Source organism: Punica granatum, chromosome 2 (genome assembly GCF_007655135.1).
Source record: "Punica granatum isolate Tunisia-2019 chromosome 2, ASM765513v2, whole genome shotgun sequence".
Taxonomy (NCBI): domain Eukaryota; kingdom Viridiplantae; phylum Streptophyta; class Magnoliopsida; order Myrtales; family Lythraceae; genus Punica; species Punica granatum.
Genome location: NC_045128.1, coordinates 31,719,717 through 31,739,854, shown reverse-complemented (window position 1 = coordinate 31,739,854; position 20,138 = coordinate 31,719,717). Strand labels below are relative to the sequence as shown.

General features: G+C 37.0%; 1 pseudogene; it reads right to left on the bottom strand.

Moving 5' to 3' along the window:
* Positions 1–19,913, bottom strand: part of LOC116198130 — a 61,695-nt pseudogene extending 41,782 nt beyond the window's left edge.
* Positions 19,914–20,138: the final 225 nt, after the last annotated feature.

Genomic DNA, 20,138 nt, shown 5'->3' with positions numbered 1-20,138 from the left:
TAATTTTTGAAACTTATATAATCAAAATATTCATTCAAAATCTATAATTTTGGTCGTAAAATTACGACGCGGCAACGTGCGATTATTTTTTTCCTAGTATATATAATTTCATACTAGCTAGCTACACTGAGGATGCAACGTAACATGCATTATATATGTTGACCACTGCTCAATCGATCGTCAACTATTCCATGTATTAAGAAATTAAAATGGGAACAATTTTTGTGTTACAAATTAGTTAACGTATGCCAGAGCACAATAAATTAATAATAAATATTGTGATGAATGTTACGAGCGAATTAAGGACCGAGCGAGCGCAAGTTGATCGAGCTAGTTTAGTTAACTGAATTAAGAAAAGTTTTGGAAGCCAAATGTATATGTATATATATATATATATATTAATGGCAGTTCCATCTATTACTTTATTGTGAAAGATTAGATTGACTCGTTCTACCATAAGTATTTCCATATTCCACTGAGTGGGGTTCGACAATGAGTTTGAGTCAATGATTGGAAAACTTCCTTTTCTCAACCTTAATTTGGATAGAAATTCAGGAACTAGGGTCCCAGTTGGACTGAAAAGACCCGAATTCACACCGATGTCATAGAATTACTTAACTTATATGGATCATATCGAATTTTCATGGGCTTATATGGACCTCACTGGCAGCTAGCTCTTTTGAGCGATGGGCCTAGCAATGACGTTACATATAGTATCAAAGTTGATCTTCTCCCACAACCATGTATGATTGCGGGTAGGCATTTTGGAGGCTACCCACGAGCCCGAATCCATGGGAGTTATGTTTTGGACCCCAACCCAAGTGCCCAGCGAGGACGCAAGAACTAAAAGGGAGGAGTTTGTCATACTCCGCGAATGCCACATCGGTTATACAATGGAAAGATTTGGGATTTATATGTAAGACCTAAGACTAAGAGTATTGGCAGTGGGTGCCCGATTTTGGAGTTAGTTGGGTCCACGTGGCAATTGGACTGACCCCAAAATGGCACTCTCGCTGCGGGAGCCTTGGGCCCGCAGCACTAGCCCAATGAAATGGGTCGGTGCCTGCCCCAATTGACCCTTTTTAAAAAAAAAAAATAGCTGAAAGAGTCCTTGCTCTTTCAACTGTTATAACTAGTTTTTTTTTAAATGATTTTAAAAAGTTCTCCTATAAATACTACATATAAATTCAACATTATTCACACATTTTCTCATCCATTTCCTCTCATTTTCAAGATGGATTCCAATCAAACCAATAATGATGATACTCTCAATTTCATGCAAAATCTCAATTTCTCGTCTCCAAATTCAAATTACCCAAATTCTCAATCTCCATACCCCGAACATCCAAATTTCCCTCATCATCCAAATTTTCCTCCACATCCAAATCGTCCTTATTATCAAACTACTTATCATCCACACATGCTTCCACAATTTCATGGAGGCAACGATACATCGTCTCATCCAATTCAAGTGCAATACAATAGCTCGGGTCTGAGCGCTGCTAATGCCGAGGGCTCATCTAAACAATGCCCCGAAACTCCCATGGGTTCACAATACTCTCGAATGTCCGGCCAAGATGCTATCGATGGTGTCGATCCAAACGACCAAGATGTCGAAGTTCAAGATGACGGACAAAAGAATTCACATTGGCGTTAAGAGCCAGATGATCTCCTCATGAGTGCATGGTTAAATGTCTCGAAGGATTCCGTGGTTAGCACCGACCAGAAAGTCGATGGCTTTTGACTTCGGGTCCATTTTTATTGCACTATTGACAACAACTTCAATTTGATAAAGAAGAATGAAAATTCGCTAAAAGAGTTATGGGGGCCGAATCAGTAATGGGGTTAGTCATTTCACTGCCTACTATGCAAAAGCACGTCAAGACAGAATTACTGGTTACAATAAGGAAGATGTCATGGTAGAGGCACGCAAAGAATATGTGGTGAGGTACGGAAAGGATTGCTCTTTTGAGAAGCATTGGAAAATACTACAACACGAACCAAAGTGGCAAGCTCTATACGATGTAATGGAAATTTTCGGAGACTCCAAGAGGACAAAGACGAGTGCGTATGGACAGTACTCATCATCGTCAAATTGTGACGAGACAATTGTCAATTTGGATGCTGTGCAGTCTCCGGTTCGTCCACAAGGCTCAACAGCAGCGAAAAGGAAGCTTAAAGCAAAATCCAAAGCGCCCGGGTTTGATGGCCAGAAGGATGAGAAGTACGGTGAGCTCAAAAGCCAAGTAGCATAAAGACTTGACCTCCATGAGGATTTGATAAAGGAAAAGCAAAAGAAAAACGAATTAATGCTCCTCGATATGGATACCTCTATCATGTCGGAAGAACAACGACGGTACATTCCCAACTGCTAACTGATCTTATGGAGAAGCTTCGCAAGCCTTAAATTTCAATGCAATGTAGTTAGGGTTTAAATTTCAATGTAATGTAGCTATGGTTTAAGTTTCAATTTAAATTTATGTAATGTAGCTAGGGTGTAAGTTTGAATTAAATTTCAATGTAATGTTTAAATTATGCGATGGAGTTGTTAATCAATTTAAAGATTATATTCATTCAGCTTGATATAATTTGATAAATATGAGATAAATAAATAATTATTCATTATCCAACGACTCCTTCAACAAATTTATTTTTTTAGTTAAACAGAAACTAGTTGTTACAATTATAGCCATTAACATATAGCTGTTGAAATGTAGCCATTGAAATATAGTCATTTCAAACTAGATGTTATGCCTCACTCTATAAAATGAAAACTTCGACCACCACATTTTCTCACGCTCATCTATTGCAACCTTATTCCATATTTTCTCTCACGTTCCCCTTTCTGATCTCAATTTCCAAGAAATGGCTAGAAACACCAAGCAATCTAAGAAATTTTCCATCCTTGAAAGGGTTTTTGCTCAAAAATTCGGACGAGCAAATGCTCGATCTCTTAATGCAAATGGAGGAAGAGGACGAAAGCTCTTCTAGGAGACTTCGAAGAAGAATTGATGTCAAGAGGGGCATGATCTTCTATAGGATGACTACTTCGCACCGAAGCCAGTGTACCTACCATCATATTTCCAGCGAAGGTTTCCAATGAGGCTAGAGCTCTTCCAGCACATAATGGATTCAATACTATTGTTGATCCATATTTCCAAGAGAAGGACAATGCAATTGGAAGAACAGGCATATCCCCATTACAAAAGTTCACGGCGGCAATTCATATGTTAGCGTACAGTGTGTCATCTGATGCCATTAATGACTCCATATGGATAGGTGAAAGCACCACTAATCAATACCTAGAGAAGTTTGACAAAGTTGTGATATCGGTATTTAGTGAGCAATACTTGCGAAGCCCTAATGCAGGCAATATTCAATGATTGTTGCGGATGGGGGTGGCCCGTGGCTTTTTGGTATCCTGGGGAGCTTGGATTGGATGCATTGGCAGTGGAAGAACTGTCCCAAAGCATGGAAAGGTATGTTCCGAGGTGGCCACCATGGGGTTCTGACTCTAATACTTGAAGTTGTGGCTTCAAGTGACCTATGGATATGGCATACATGTTTTGGAGTGGCCGGTTCTAACAACGATCTTAACATGTTAGATTGGACACCATTGTTTGATGATATGATCAATGATCGCGCTCCGGAAGTAACCTACATTGTTAATGGTAACACCTACACAATGAGGTATTACTTAACGAATGTATATATCCTAAATGGGCAACGTTTGTCAAAACAATCTCCCCGCCTGCAAGGAGATAAAAAGAAAGTTATTTGCTTCATGTCAAGAAGAGGTACGGAAAGTTGTTGAGCCTACACTTAGTGTTCTACAAGCTCAATTTGCTATTATACGTGGTCCTGTACGGTCTTGGAAGAAGTCCAAGCTTGGAAAAATTATGCGAGCGTGCATTATTTTGCATAAGATGATTGTTGGGGATGAGCATGAAATGTATGCCGAAAGATTCGGCCCTCTCCCAGATGATGACAAAGAAGAAGTGGGCACGGAACTGGAGAAAAGGTCTGAGGGAAATATTTCTCCATCTTTGACTTATATCCAAAGAGTGTTAACCTTCACGATCAACAAAAACATCGATGGGCGGATTTGGTGAAACATCTTTGACAGTTTCATAACCGTCAAGGGGGGCATGATCGCCAATGAATTATCGATTCATACCTTTTCAGTGTTTCAATTACGTAATATCGTTCTCTATGTCATGCATTTTTTAATTTAGTGTTTAAATTATGCAATGTTATTTTTAATCATTCGATCTTATCCGTAATTAATATTTTTTAATTATTTATATTTTTATTGAAATTTTAAATTGAAAAATAAAAATAAATATTAAATAATTACAATTTTTATTTAAACCGGGTAATTAAAATGCTAATTTACTAAGTAAATATAATACTAAATTAATGTGAAAGTATATTTTCAAAGAAAAAAATTAAGTGGGGACCACATGAGTATCACAGAATGAGACTTGCATTGTAGAGAAACTGCCGGTTTGTTTCTTGAATGCCACTTTGCTTACTTAGCCACATGTGGGCCCCCAAAAGGGGAATTGGCCCTTGCACTGCAAATGCTCTATTAACCTCACTAGCAGTTAGCTCTTTTGAGTGACGGGCTCAGCGAGGATGTTACTTATCTTTCTTATACGATGCGGCGACCGCACGAGGGAGGGGGGTGAGACGAAGGAGGAATAAGCATAGGTGCGTGCCCTGGAATGTAGGAAAGCACAGCCTCCTTCAGCTCGTCATGCTCCAGCTCCGGCTGCTTCTCCTCCTTCTTCACCACCGTCTACATTAATTCTGGAGTTTGAACAAATTAATTGAGTCTAGCTAGCAATTATTCTATTTCATCAATTAGTCATTTTAATTTAGTGCAGAGATTATTAATCGCTCTCCTGGTTGAACTTTACAGCATATATTCATGAAACGAACGTCAATTTCATACATACATAGATGTCAAAATTCATTCATCCATGCCGACCTCGATAAAAGTTTTGAGGGGGGGAAGAAGATGTAGTGAAGGACGATGAATGAGAGGAGCATTATTAAATTGCATGATCATCGATCGGATCAAGATCACTTACTATAAAGAAGAATAAGTATTAACAAACTTTTTTAAAAAAATATTATATACTTCGTACGCATAAAACTTATCCCATTTGACTATGACATATAACTAATAGTCATATCGCGAATAAAATTTTAATTAAGATTAAACTTAACCGTTCATTCAATTATAGTTTCGTTATTTTGACGTCGAAGTTTATTTTCAGCGGAAAGTGATCTTGGAATTTAGGGGGACAAAAATAAAATCATGAGTGCCCTACCCTTAGATTAATTGCAACAAACTTTTCCTTTCTTCGAGCTCAGACTATATATAATGATGTGCTTCTCATAATTTCTCTCCTATACAGAACAGGAAATTTTGAAAAAATTGCATATTTTTCTAGTTACTTTACCCAAATAAAATAAAAATTTATACATGCCATTACAAATTTTCAAAAATATTCACTTCATATATTTGAATGGTTTCCTTATTCAGAGTGAATTAAGAGTAGCACGACTGCGCTCGTCCAGCTGCTGAATGAGCCCATCCCAATGGGCAATGCCTGCCACTGTCGGGCCTGCACAACCATTGTTGGGCCTCTACTTGGGCCAGCATGTACCGGCAGTTGCTTCTTCGTCCAAGTGGTAAGGAATGGACTCGTGGAGAAAAAGAAATGATCTTTCGATATTAAATTAATCTTGTCCAAGTGTTAATGTTGTTCTCTGTGTCTCTATCTTCTTTCTCTTCCCCCACAATCTACAATTGGTAGCTGCAAAAACAAATGATTTAAGGAGGGTCTCCACCAATCGGGTCAACACAGAATCTCCATATCAACGGTTTTACTAATTATTATCAGTCTCTACTGTATCGCTTCTCGGTACTCTAGCTCACAAGTTTAGTCTTAATTAATCAAGGTGAGGCAGCCTGATTTGCTGTTGCAGTCTTAATGAATTCTGATATCCATACATATATATATATAGTCACAAACACGCACACAATAAATAGTTCACTTCAATGCCATGAAGTTTAATAGATCTGACTTATCTAGATAGAGTTGACTTCATCATGGATGATCCATTTAACATTTTAGCCCACAAAACCTTTTTTTTTTTTCTTTTGTGGGAAAATTGGGAAATTTCGTTAACAGCTAAATAGCAAGATCATTTACACAAAGCTTTAAGCTAATCCACTTTGATTAAGGTTATATAGTTCAACTTATAATCTAGAATTCAACTCAAAAATAAAAAAAAAAAACTAGAATTTAATACAGCTGCAAAATGGTAATATTTCAAATAATGTGTCGTCCACAACGGATCACTTGGGACGCTAGACTCTACATTCGGCAAATGCGATGTACATTCATTGTAAGCAACATATATAAACACACCATGATGTTTGAACTTATATAATTAGATTCCAAACTATGAAAGAGTGTTTTCGTTAATTTATCTTATTTCTGTTTCCAAGGAGATTTATATAACAAATGTCCTCTCACTATAGATACTATTGCAAGCTGCCTATATATTTATATATATATAGATAGATAGAGGGGGGGCGGGGGGAGAAGGAAACACTTTTGGTCCAGTGTCCCCGCCGGACTCCGAAGCAGAAGAAACTCGAGAGGAAAAAACACTTTCTGAAGGGAGCTCGATGGACAGAGCTAGCACAAGATTAAGACTTCTGTATATATATATATGTGTGTGTGTGTGTGTGTGTGTGTGTAAATGTATGTATGTATGTATGTCGATTGCCAAAATTCACTGGCTTACTGGTGAATTTGTAATATTGATTATTTCTGAGATAGTGTAAGTGACAATCTTTTTATTGATTGGTATGCATAATTTATCGACCTTATGCATATATGGAGGGAAACAATGCAAAACCAAACTAACATAAAACATGTAGATGTTTGTATTGCTTTCGACAAAATCCATCATTTTTGAGACCGAATATTGCAACACTAAATCGGAAAGTCGGTCATCTTCTTAATTTCCTTTTGGCTTCTTGATATTTCGTCGTGCAAAGATTATATAAGAAGCATCATACCTTTGTATTCGAGTTTCTATCCGAGAGTTAGCATCTCTAGAGAAAGCTAAATTAGTCGGCCCCATGCTCCAAATCCAGTCCATCAGCATTAGAACATCAAATTGTTAACAATTTCCAGCTCTAGGTTAGATAGTAGCAGCCCTTAATGTTGCAGGGCAGACAACTCAAAGCAAGAGTTACGTTGTAACCTCATATGATATGAGGGTGAATTTTCTTTTCGTTGCAGGGGACTATATATATATATATATCTTGCTCCAAGCCGTAACCTAGAACAAAGCATGTCTTCGATGAAGAAAACTTCTCGATATATACATATATATATATATATATATTTATTTATTTATTTATATTTGATAAAAATGAATGGTTGAGATTTAAGAATAAATATCTAACGGTTCATATTCTATATGCTACAATAGTGACGATTTTTAATGTACCATTGTAGAAACATCCTTGATTATTATGTACCTTGACGTGATGAAAGTTATGAATTACGTACTATAAAAGGACGTTCTCGATCGGCCAATTATTTTTAAGGGAGATTTGTTTTCAGTCGCACCAAGGGAGATGCGCATATCAAGCAATGCGCACTGTATACATACACACATCTTATAAATAGAACAGTGTTTGCTATATATGTTGATTAATTCCCTAAGGCCGATTGATAACTAAGAATAAAACAGGCAATTGCCAAGGTTTGCGTTGTACAAAGAATTTGTGTTGTAATTTGTCTTCTGATAATCTTAGTAACCGATAAAACAAAAAACAAAAAAATTTATGTTGCAATTATTCTAGGAGCAGGGCACTCATGATCTCGTCTTTTCGTTCCACTAAATTCCAACATTATTTTCTGAGTGAAAATAAATTTCCACATTGTGATTGTATGGAACCAGCCGCGGCTCTAATTAAGCTTAATCTTGCATTGTTTGTATTTGCTTCTTTTGTCTTCTTATCTTGTTATCACTTTCATTGTTTGTATTAGCTTTCTTTTTCAGAAGTCTGCTACAACTCAAAAAGCTAAAAAGTTGGTCTTTTACATTACGTGCTACGGGATTAAATTGTGGACTTTCGAGGGAGCTTCCATCGAAGCAAGTCACTTACGGTAAAAGGTTATCGCAAATGAAACTTGCCGTCGACTATGCTATGCTACGATGCAAGTCAATTACGGTAAGAGAGCATATGTCCCGTCTGTCTCTCGCGGTCTCACTTCTCTCACCCTCTATAAATTGGATAGGAAAAAAAAAAAAAAAGGCAATCTCCGTTCCGCTCGTCTTCTTCATTCTCACCATCACTTACCATTAGAATTCTTTCTGTCCTCCCCATTATTTCAACAGCACCCGAAACCATCGCGATGAAGAGGAAGACTATGAAATCAAGGAAACTCCAGCATATGGAGTTTTTCGGTCCTCCACCATCCCCATCCCCACCTCCACCAGAATTTCCTTTTCCCTTTCAGTTTCCTCCGCCTCCTCCTCTGCCACCTACGGTGTATTGCCTTTATCCGTGCTTTTCCCCAGTGATTTTCGTGGAAGGAGCTCCACCAATCGCTGTGGCCCACCACCACCACCGCAGCTCGTGGGCCGTACTAGGCAGTATCACCGTGGTGGTGATTTCCTTCTTGACCATCTACAATGGTCTCTTCACCTGCAAACGGAACACCGGGGGCATGATAAAAGGTCTTGCTAGGTGGATAGCTAAACACAAAGATCAGACAAGCCAAAGGGCAGCCTGGGAGACCGAACGCAATGCCGATGCAGCTGAGTCACAGCAGTCGATTTCTTCCACCCCAAAGTCGGAGGAGGAGGAGAGTCAAGAAACGGAGGTTTCTTCCACCCCGGAGTCGAAGGAGGAGGAGACGGAGGGCGAGTAAGTCAGGAACACATTCTTGGTCTCTCTGACTGTCTTGTATATACTGCATGATGATATAGAAAGAGGAATAAAAAAGGATTAAATAATCCATACTCTAATTGATTTGATGATGTTATGGATCTACTTGAAAAACCAGCTTCTAGGGAACTTCCATCAAAGTGGATCATAGGAATTATAATATTTTGGGATGATATGTTACGTTATAGTGAATAGTTTGGTACGTCCAGGAAATGTTCCCTGATGAAGTTTACTCTCTCTATGTATTTATAAGCCATATCTGTTCAACTTTTTTATCATAGTATTGAAATGAAGTTTTTTTTTGCTGAATTAGTATTAAAATGAAGTTTATATATATATATATATATATATATTTGTCTATACGCGTCACAGTTCACTACGACGAACTGGAGCTGCTAATCAAGCCTTCACGGCCTTACCCCCGATTAAGAACAGAGCTTGCACTGATCTTTTATATATGTAGTTTAAGGAAAATTAGAACCAAACAAATTATACGTCGAGTCTGACTGACTAGCTGGTTGCGTCACCGCTGACATGGGGAGGAAGGAGAAGGAAGAACTTGGGGGTCCCACCCAAGTGGATCGGATTTACTTCAGTCAACCTGAAAACTCCTGTTTTTTTTTTTTTTTTGATGAATAAACCTCTGATTTGGATCCGGGGGTGGGGTCATTCATGGACTGAATCATGAAATAGAGGTACGAATTTTTACCTTCCGGTCTCTGTGTGTTTTATATGTCGGTTGCTTGTGGTCAAACTACCTTCAATGGCCACACGCAACAGAGTCGACTGCTCCTCGTCTCTCTCCGCCATGTCCATTCCCGCTCTGCTCCTTGCTTTCTTCCTCCTCGTCCGCTCCCCGCACCCCATCTCTGCTTCCAAATCCGCCGATTCTCTCACCTACCTATGGCCTCTGCCCTCGCAGTTCACCTCCGGCGACTATACCCTCTCCGTCGATCCCGCCCTCTCCCTGTCCGTCGCTGGGAACGGCGGCAGCTCCCGGATTGTCAAGGACGGGTTCGATCGCTACAAGGCCATCATTTTTAAGAACACTGAGACGTTCTCGATCTTCAATGCGTTCAGGAAGAAGAGGGCAGGCTACGACATCGCCAAGCTGAAGATAATAGATCTTCAATGCGTTCAGTGTTAATGTTGTTCTTTGTGTCTCTATCTTCTTTCTCTTCCCCCACAATCTACAATCGGTAGCTGCAAAAACAAATGATTTAACGAGGGTCTCCACCGATCGGGTCAACACAGAATCTCCATATCAGCGGTTTTACTAATTTTTATCTGTCTCTACTGTATCGTTTCCCAGTACTCTCGCTCACAAGTTTAGTCTTAATTAATCAAGGTGAGGCAGCTTGATTTGCTGTTGCAGTCTTAATGAATTCTGATATACATATATATACATATATAGTCACAAACACGCACACAATAAATAGTTCACTTCAATGCCATAAAGTTTAATAGATCTGACTTATCTAGATAGAGTTAACTTCATCATGGATGATCCATTTAACATTTTAGCCCACAAAACTCTTTTTTTTTTTTGGGTTGAACTGGGAAATTTCATTAACAGCTAAGTAGCAAGATCATTTACACAAAGCTTTAAGCTAATCCACTTCGATTAAGGTTATATAGTTCAACTTATAATCTAAAATTCAACTCAGCAAAAAAAAAAAAAACTAGAATTTAATACAGCTGCAAAATTGTAATATTTCAAATTATGTGTCGTCCACAACGGATCGCTCGGGACGCTAAGACTCTACATTGGGGAAATGCGATGTACCTTCATTGTAAGCAACATAGATAAACACACCATGATGTTTGAAGCGCATAAGGTGATAAGAAAAAGTAAAAATTAAATCACATACATCGATTGCATTTGGTCACTAAATAAATGAAGCGCTCATATATATGGTTGCGTATAAATCTATGAGAGACCGATATTATTAGTCGTTTCTTAATTTATTCCAACAGAAGCAACGTAACTGATGGACCGTCCCATATTATTTTCATAATTAGAGTCAATAGAAGACATCTCTCAGCAAAGCACATAGCTAGTCTCGTCACATTTTAATTTTTTTTTTCTTTTTAGTCTCTAATTATGTTGAGAAGATCTTTTTTAGTTAGACTAGACATGTACTTGCACTACACGCGAGATTTTACGGAAATATTTTTATTCATTTTCAATTTTGAATATCGAATGACTATGTGATATCTTCTATTAGAAATACAATAAGCTTTTATAATATACAAGACACGTGCGCGTACCATGCACGATCTGTCGTAACCTTTTTTTCTTGTCTCTTTAAAATTTCTGAAAAAATATAATAATTTTTTCATAATTTTCTAATATATATGTAGATTTTTTAGCAATTAAAAAAAAGAAAAAGAAATGGGGATGTAGGACTAGGACGGGGGAGACAAAAGCATCGGATTGGAACCATTACAGGAGAAAGAGAGAGAGAGAGAGAGAGAGAGAGCGAAAGAAGACGAAACAACAGAGAAACCGAAAAAAGGAAAAGAAGGGGAGAGAGGAGAGTGGAGAGAAAGTGGGCGAGTGGGAAGGCATTTACTAAATGAAATTATCAATCTGTCCTAAAGCCAATGGTTATAATTAATTGGACATGACGTCTGACGGGCAATTTAAGAGAGCAAAAGTTCTCAAAGTAACACTATTAAGGATCTTTCTCCCTTTATAATATTATAAATAAATGATGTAAGCACCAATATAGAGGGAGAAAAAAAAAATGCAAAGGAGGGTATCATATTCTGAACTTTTTCACCAAATGAGAACGAACGTATTATCATCAGCTGGTATATTATGAAAAAAGTAATGCTATCTCTTCAAATCTCAGTCAAACCCGCCAAAGATGCTCTAAACTGTCACTTCAGTTATACCACTATTATGAACATAAACCCGTAATCCACTTCTCCCTTCTCATCTCTCCAAACTTTACTGGTCCCTGTGAGTCCCGAATTACCCCTAGATGCACCATTCATTTCGAGGTGAGATACAATTCCTAACTAGTCATTCAGTCCGCGCAATACTTGTTCTTTAGAGAAACGCGTAAGCATGTTGAAAATTTATTGTAATTTTTTTTGAAAAATTCAAAATTCATTAATTTCTAAAGAAAGGAAGAGATTAGACTAAAAACTAAGTTAACGCGGGGAACGTAAAGAGATGATAAACCTTTAGCTCCTTATTCATCGAGAATGTTTACGTGAAAACTCCTCGACAAATGAATCGGATGCTCTCATTGAGAGTACTTTGAAATACTATATATATGTATAGATAGATTGCCATATTCTACTTGTAAGACGTCATAATCTTAATATTAGTGGTTTCCAGTCGTGCAGATTCTCGAGCTTCTATTTAAGAGAACAATTGCACAAACATGTGAAATGAGGTGGATAACGATCGACTCTCCTGAAAGTCCAAGAACCCCAGGAGAATCCCTAAGTACCTCAAAGATGAAATTAGTAAATGATCTTTCAATAAATACAGAGGGAGACAAAGACCGTTATCATATATAATAGCACATAATTCGACGCGATGAAAAAGTAAAAGTGATCAATGTGGACTAATTCAAGTGGTTCAATGCATTTAAATCCCTTAAGTAAAATTTAATGTTCGAGTCTTGTTTCATTTAATATAAGAGCAGCCATCCACAATTTATTCTTTTTTTGTCCTGCCCTAAATTTCAACATTATTTTCCGGTGACAATAAATTTTGACAATGAAATAACTTAAGAGCGGCGCAATATAATATTATATATGTCATAGTCACACAGGATAAGTTTTACGCATATGAAGTATTATTTCTTTAATTAGTTTTTTAACTATTTATTTTTCTTTATAAGTGATCTTGATCCGATCGATGCTCACACAATTTAACGCTTCTCTCCTTTCTTCCTTCGCTACATCTTTTTTTCATCGAAACCTTCAACGGTATGGCATATTTATGAATGAATTCAGTCATACATGTATATATGAAATTGTTTCAATACTATAAAGTTCAATCATCATGAAACCAATTGATTAAATATTAATATATATGTCAATAAAAAAAAGGCTAATTAATTGATGAAGTAGAAGAAATTGCTAGCTAGCTAAACAACACAATTAAGTCCTTAGAACTCCTACTCATCAAAAGCTGAAAATTCCTTAAAACTCCAGTGTGTATAGATAATCTCTGGCTCCACGTCAGTCAGGGCCCGAAGTAGGGGGCCTGGGTGGGAGCCATAGCTGATGGTGAAGACAGAGGAGAAGCTGCCTGGACCGGAGCTGATCGAGGTGGAGGCCGTGCTTCCCTGCATTCCAGAGTGCGCCTTCACCTCTTCTCCATCGGCTCCCTCTTCACGTGCTTTATGGCTTGTTCCACCCAACACGTGACAATGATAATAAGGATAAAGATCGTTGCAAACACGATGGTTAATATATCCCAAAGTCCCATGCCGCCACAGCTGGAGGAGGAGTCGCTGGACGCCAATTGCTCGATGGCGGCCATTGCTGGAGCAGGAGGAGGAACGAGCAGTTGCAGGAGGGCTCTCGTCGCTAGGGGTTGGTTAATTGATGGGTCACAAGAAGAGAACAGGAGGAGAGGAGGAGGCGCTGAGGTGTGAGAAAGGATTCCGAATTCCGATTAAACGGCCTTTTCAGGGCGGCCAGTGAGAGTGAGTCGGTTCTTCTCTTTTTGAAAATATAAAATATATAATAGAATATACATATTCCCTGCTCGGAAACATATAATATGATATATATATATATATGCAGATATATACACTTGTCAATTGGTGCTATTCCTGCCAAAAAAACAAAACAAAACGAAAAATTATATATATTTGGTACTTAAGAGAATACATTAAGACCGACGCAATACTGATCAAGCGACGGTTTACATACTATATATTTTTATATATGTAGAACGGCACCAACGCCAAAAGATAGAGACTACGGCAATTTGTGCACTAATTAAGCCTAAGACCGACTTAATATTTTGATATGCATAAAAACTTTTTTGTTGCCTATAAAAAATAAAGGGTAAAGAACATATTAATTATGGGCATGCAATTTATATGTAACTTAATAGGCGAGCCTGTTGCTTGTCTTTGGGGGGATAAATCACTGTTTTATTGATAATATAATAACAACTTATTTTTATATATATATATATATATATAATATTACAAGGAGCATGAAAAGATGATACTCTAATTTTTTTTTTTTTTTAAAAGGAAGGATTTACAAGCTAGGGCTCTATAATTCCTAACAGTCGAATCCTTTCCATTACTAGTGTTTTAGCTCGTGCACTGCACGTATGCTGCATATATGTTTGCCATATTCTTGAGATAACACATACAATAAGAGCGTTATCATATTTAAGATTAGTGGCTTCAGCAGGATTCTCGAGCTTCTGCTTGGTGGCAAATATTTTTTGAAAGCTTCTAATGGCATATATATTTTTTAATTTGGGGAGCATTACTTGTCTATATATTTATATAACTCGATAAGATTTTTTTTTGATGGCATCATTATTATATATTAATCGATTAAAAACTCAAAACTTAATCCATTGATAATCTTAAGAAATCTCTTGATATATCCAACTAGATCAATCAATATCTATTCATTGACCACAAAAATGAAATTTCCATATCGATTCATCTCCATTCCAATTTAATAGCAGCTCGCTAGATTAAGTCACTCAGTTTTTAAAGTTAACTAGTGTTCAATCCAGTGCAACGCACGGGTTTATGTTCATATATTTTTATTTTATAAGAATAATAATTATGATAGTTTAAAATATTAATTTATTTATTAGTATTATTATTTATTATTATTGAAAATAAAAATTCTTGATAATTTACTTTTAAAAATAACTTTAAATAGAATTGCATGAATGCTTTTGAATAGTTCAATTATAATTTTATGAGAGAATGAAAATGTTTCCACACTGTGCATGAAATATATAAAGACTTGCCTCAGTAAATCGAGAGAATGAGCTTCCTTTTTAATGAATAATTAATTAACTAAGAAATGAAACCCGTAAAAAAAAAAAAAAGAAGGATGCCCTTCTGGGATGTGCATGTAATTGTAAATTATCCATCCTCTTAGACCTTAAGTTTATGGACTGACTGACTAATATAGCTAGCATTGTGTATACATGCTTACATACATACATACAACCCATCGGATACCTACATACATACACCCCATCGGCGCGCTGGTGGGTCCATCAATGTGTCGGTCTCGAACTCCCTATATATATATATCAAAACAACGAGAGAGGGGAATGCTTTTGAACGGTTCAATCCATCTTATGGATGAACCGGGACTTGAACCGCCAACTTTTTTCCGGTTAATTTTGGTTCAAATGAAGATGGAAAATGCCTTGTGTCAATTGTCGAATTCTTTTAATATGGTCCCACAGGCCCCACACAATGACAAATGTTACAACACAAGTTAAGGGAAAATGTTACAAAAGCCCGATAAAATCAGATTAAAAAAATCAAGATATTAGGTTAATTAGATAATTGATCATTACTTGAAAGTAAATCGAAAAATAAATTCAACAAAACAATCATTATTTTTTTTATCTTTTTATTCAATTTACTAATAAATTCTCTCACATATTTTTTCTTAACCATAATTACAATTAATTATTTAATAATAAATTTTCACAATTACTTTTGTTTTCATCCCGTAGAGTTAAGTATGATCATACTCTTTTACTCGGTTACCAAAAATTATTTCTTTTCTTAAATTGAGTGAATGTAAGAGACGTATGGGTTCAAATTATATATTTCATCATGTTTTTTTTCAAATGGTTTGTGAAAGATAAGAAAAATTTTATTACATCTGTTGAACTTTTTGGAATTCAAATGGGGTCAATTGACCCCACTCCAATTACCGTAGATGCGCCCCTGTAATGCAAACTGAAAAGGATCAATAACCTTGATTAATGTCACAAAATCATAAAAATTTACAATTGTTATGTCTGGTCTTACGTTTTAGGATTTCTAGACCCTTGGTTGACAATGGGACCTCACGATCATACTCTCATTAATCAACTAACGTCATTTTTTTCCCTTCTCCCAAGCAGTCGATATTCTATTGAATCAGATATTACCATAGTCGATGGACTCAATAATGTTCTTCAAAATTTGAGTCAATAAAGATGATATATAGTGCGTGATGTATATTGGAATATATGTACAGCTCTTTAAATTATTGAGATAAATAACAAGCCTCTTTAAAGTATCCCGGAAAAAAAAATCCGATTTTTCAGTTCGATTAACTATCCCAAATTTGATATTAAGGGAAAGAAATTCAAAACCTGATTATTGTACTACTATAAATTGCAATCAACGTCCCTAATTCTCACGAGTCACGATTGAAAATTAATTTTGCAAACCAAAATCTAATTGAGAGAGGAATACCATCCGAGTAAAAAAAAAAAAGAGTAAAACCGTCTAATTAATTTTTCATCAAACAAAGCTAGAAAAAAATAAAAAAAAATTGAAGGGCTTGGATTAATTTCTAAGAATGTATTGTCTTCCGAGGTTAATCTAATTAATATATCATGCATGCATGATAGGGCAATCGCCACATTAGATTTTATCCTTTATATGAAAGGAGAAGTATTCATAAAAAATGGAAAGAAATCAAGCAAAAAGGACGGAAGATAGAAGAGGTCTGGGTCTCCGTCTGGTCGAACAGATATTTCAATTTACAGATATCTTCTTTGTCGATGTAATTTTTTTTTTCTCATTTTGATAAGTAACTATCAGAGGTTTCCTGCCATGTAGAGAGGAGTTTTAGTAGAAGACGGGGAAAGAGACGGAGGCATGATTTGCAGTTCCAGTCCATCTTAGTGAACTGTGACTTATATATATATATATATATAACTTCACTTTAATACGTACTATAATAAAGTTCAATTGATTTGGCTTTATATATATATATATGTATATACTAGTCGGATGGCCAAGTGCGTTGCACCGCATCATCAAAGAATTACCAATCTATAACCTCTTTAAAAATAATAATATTGTGCCAATCTGATAAATAGTATAAATAAATAAATTTACATAAAGTCCAGCACACTTTTTCTAGTTCAGAATTTCTTTAGTGTCTGTTTAATAATGCAGTTCCCTTGAAAATAATAATATTGTGCCACTCCAATAAATCATATGAATATTTAAACGTACATAAAGTCAAGCACATTTTTTCAATTCAGAATTTCCTTAGTGTCTGATTAAAAATGCAGTTCCCTTGAATAGTGAAATGAGCCATGCAAAAATATAATTCATGTAATGTTTAACTAATAAGAGGCATCCAATTGGAAGAGTCTGCTATATTGGAAAGTATCAAATACAAACAATGCAAGTCAATCACAATAATTCTATCAAGGTAAAAGGCTATCGCAAATGAAAATTCTATCGATTAAGCAAGAGTGGTGGATGAAAGCAGACTTATCGTAAGAGAGCATATATTATTTCCTAAGATAAATCACAATTATAAACCTCTAAATATATAGCATATAATTTCCCTTCAATAAGAAAAAGGAGGAAAAGATTTAACACAACCGCTGACATGGTACTCTATAGTTCAGAAATGACCATCTTAAGTGGGGACACCTGCCTTTTTAGGCAACAATTTGAAAGAGGCGTACAGACGCTGGGACAAACTAATATGCTACTAGATCAAATTGATGAAATGTGTTGAACATCTGTCACAGGTAGGCATTTCTTCCCTAATAATCTTTTGCCCAATAATCCTTCCTTTTTCCTACAGAAAAAGGAGCCTGATATTTTTCGTTGCTATATAGTCATGGCGTATATGGGAAACCGATAGATTGAGACATGTTAAAAACCCAACAATACAGAACACAGTTGTAGCTGCCAACACATAGTTTACTCGCGATGTGATAAGCAATTAACCAGTGCATCAATAATCTAGAAGGTTTTAAGTGTCTATGCTCTATAGCACGAGCAAGATATGTTGTTTTCTACAAAAGGAAAATAAGTTCAAAAAACATTTGGTTATAAATGAGTATATCGTTTACTCGTCATTAAAAAAAAAAGAGCATATCTTTCGTTATGTCAGAAAATTAGAAAGTGCACCTTGATAATTCGGAAACAAATATAATCCATAACTAAGATTATTGCTCAAGTGGAAGAGTCCACAATCAGATTCATTTGGCAAGAACCCGTAGTGCGGAAATATTCAATGTAAAGTCCATTTTCAGAATAGAAAAGGTCATACAAACAAAGAAAATGCTATCGCAAATGCAAGGTAAGAAGACAAAAGAAGCAAAAGGTAAAAGGCTGTTGCAAATGAAAATGCTATCGATTAATGTAAGAGAGCATATGTATAGTTGTCAAGTGGAAGAGTCCACTATATGATTGATTTGGTCTTAGAAAGAAAGTCTAAGAAGAAAACTTTAGCCCGAACTGGATCGAAAAGGGTAGCTGCACTGTTCTTAGTCTTCGACATTTCTCTCCTCCCTCCCTCACCGTCACTCTATAACACATGTGAATGCACTATCCCAGCTCACCTTCGACAAAGAAAAAATGAAAAAGGGAATCTCCGTCCAGGTAGTCTTCTTCCTTCTCACCATCGTTCGCCATAAGATTTATTATTCCAATGAAAACAAAATATAGATAAACATTTTAAGGCCTGTTCAACAAGAAAAATGAGTTGACTGAATTTCTAATCCACTAACTAACTGATCCAAGCACATTTTGGATATCAATACTCGAGCAATTCATTCTCTAAGGTCGGAGAAGTTGCTTCTTTGTTCAAGTGATAAGGTATTGACTCGTGGAGAAAAAGAAATAATCTTTCGATATTAAACCGACTTGATACTGCAGAAATAGTATGAATCTAACAGCATGAGCTGCTAACACCACTCTCCAATGCCCTCAAAGTTATATAGTATCTGGGTAGTTATTTGTCGTACAATGCTCTAACTTGCTCCACCATGGATGTGCGTTCAGTTACATTTGTTAAAAATGTAGAACTCATTCTATCAATAATGATACTTCTGTGACGAACGAGGAACTCCATATCCTACAGAACCATCGTTAAGTACCACAATACAACCACTTAGATATGCTAAGAGTGTGAGTCGATACCACAGCGTACACAAGCAAGAAGAACAGAGGGAAACTAGGATTAGAAACCAAAATGTATGTTCCTCTACTGGGTCAGTGTTCCACTTAAAAGCTGAAACTTCTGAGATGAAACGTCAATAATGCACATCATGAGCAGCTTAGTGAGCAAGCTGGGGGGGGGGGGGGGGGGGGGGGGGGGGGGGGGGGTGGTGTGGTTCAAAAAAAAAAACACCAATCAAGGAGAATGTTCGAGCAATTAATCCACGAGCAGAAGCATTCTTTCAAGTGAATACTCGATAAATCTAGCAACAACCCATGGGAAACAAATGCAACGGGAACGAATCAAGAACAAGCTCAGGGGCACTGGATCAGTCAAAACCCAGAGAGGAGACAGAAGAATGTTCTTGTCTACCTGTAATCCTCTTGGAGAAATCATCCCACCAATCGAAGCTCTGCCGGGGCTGAGCACCCAACAGTGTCACGTTCGAGTCAACCTTGTCGCTGTCTCCTCCCTTGTTGCTGTTCTTGTTCTTCCTCCTCCTCTTGGTCTTCTTAAGGACCCCTCCTCCTCCCCTGACGGGTCCCATTGGCATGAGAACCCGAACAGCAGCACGGCAGCGGGCTTCAAAGAAGCAGGGAATCAAGAATTTCAAGGGACGGGATTGTGATTTGCCGGGGTAGGTGATTGGTGGTGGGTCTTACGCCACTGGGTAGGACACAGTGTAGGGAGAGTCGAGAATGGGGAGTGACATTGTTCTGGGTTGAATATAAAGCATGCGATGATAAGTCAAAAAAGAGGGGTGGGGGTGGGGGGGGGGGGGGGGGGGGGAGAGGAAGGACAAAGGCTTTGTTTGAGGTGACGTGGGGTTGATGTTTTCGTTTGTTCGGTCTGGGCAAACAGAACAGAGAAAGGCCAAAGACAATGGAAGATCCTTCCTCCTTCTTCCCTGACGTCAAAGCATCGACTCCTCTGATCTTCTTCTTCTTGTTCTTTAGTTTTTACATTTGGTGGATGTTTGTTTTGT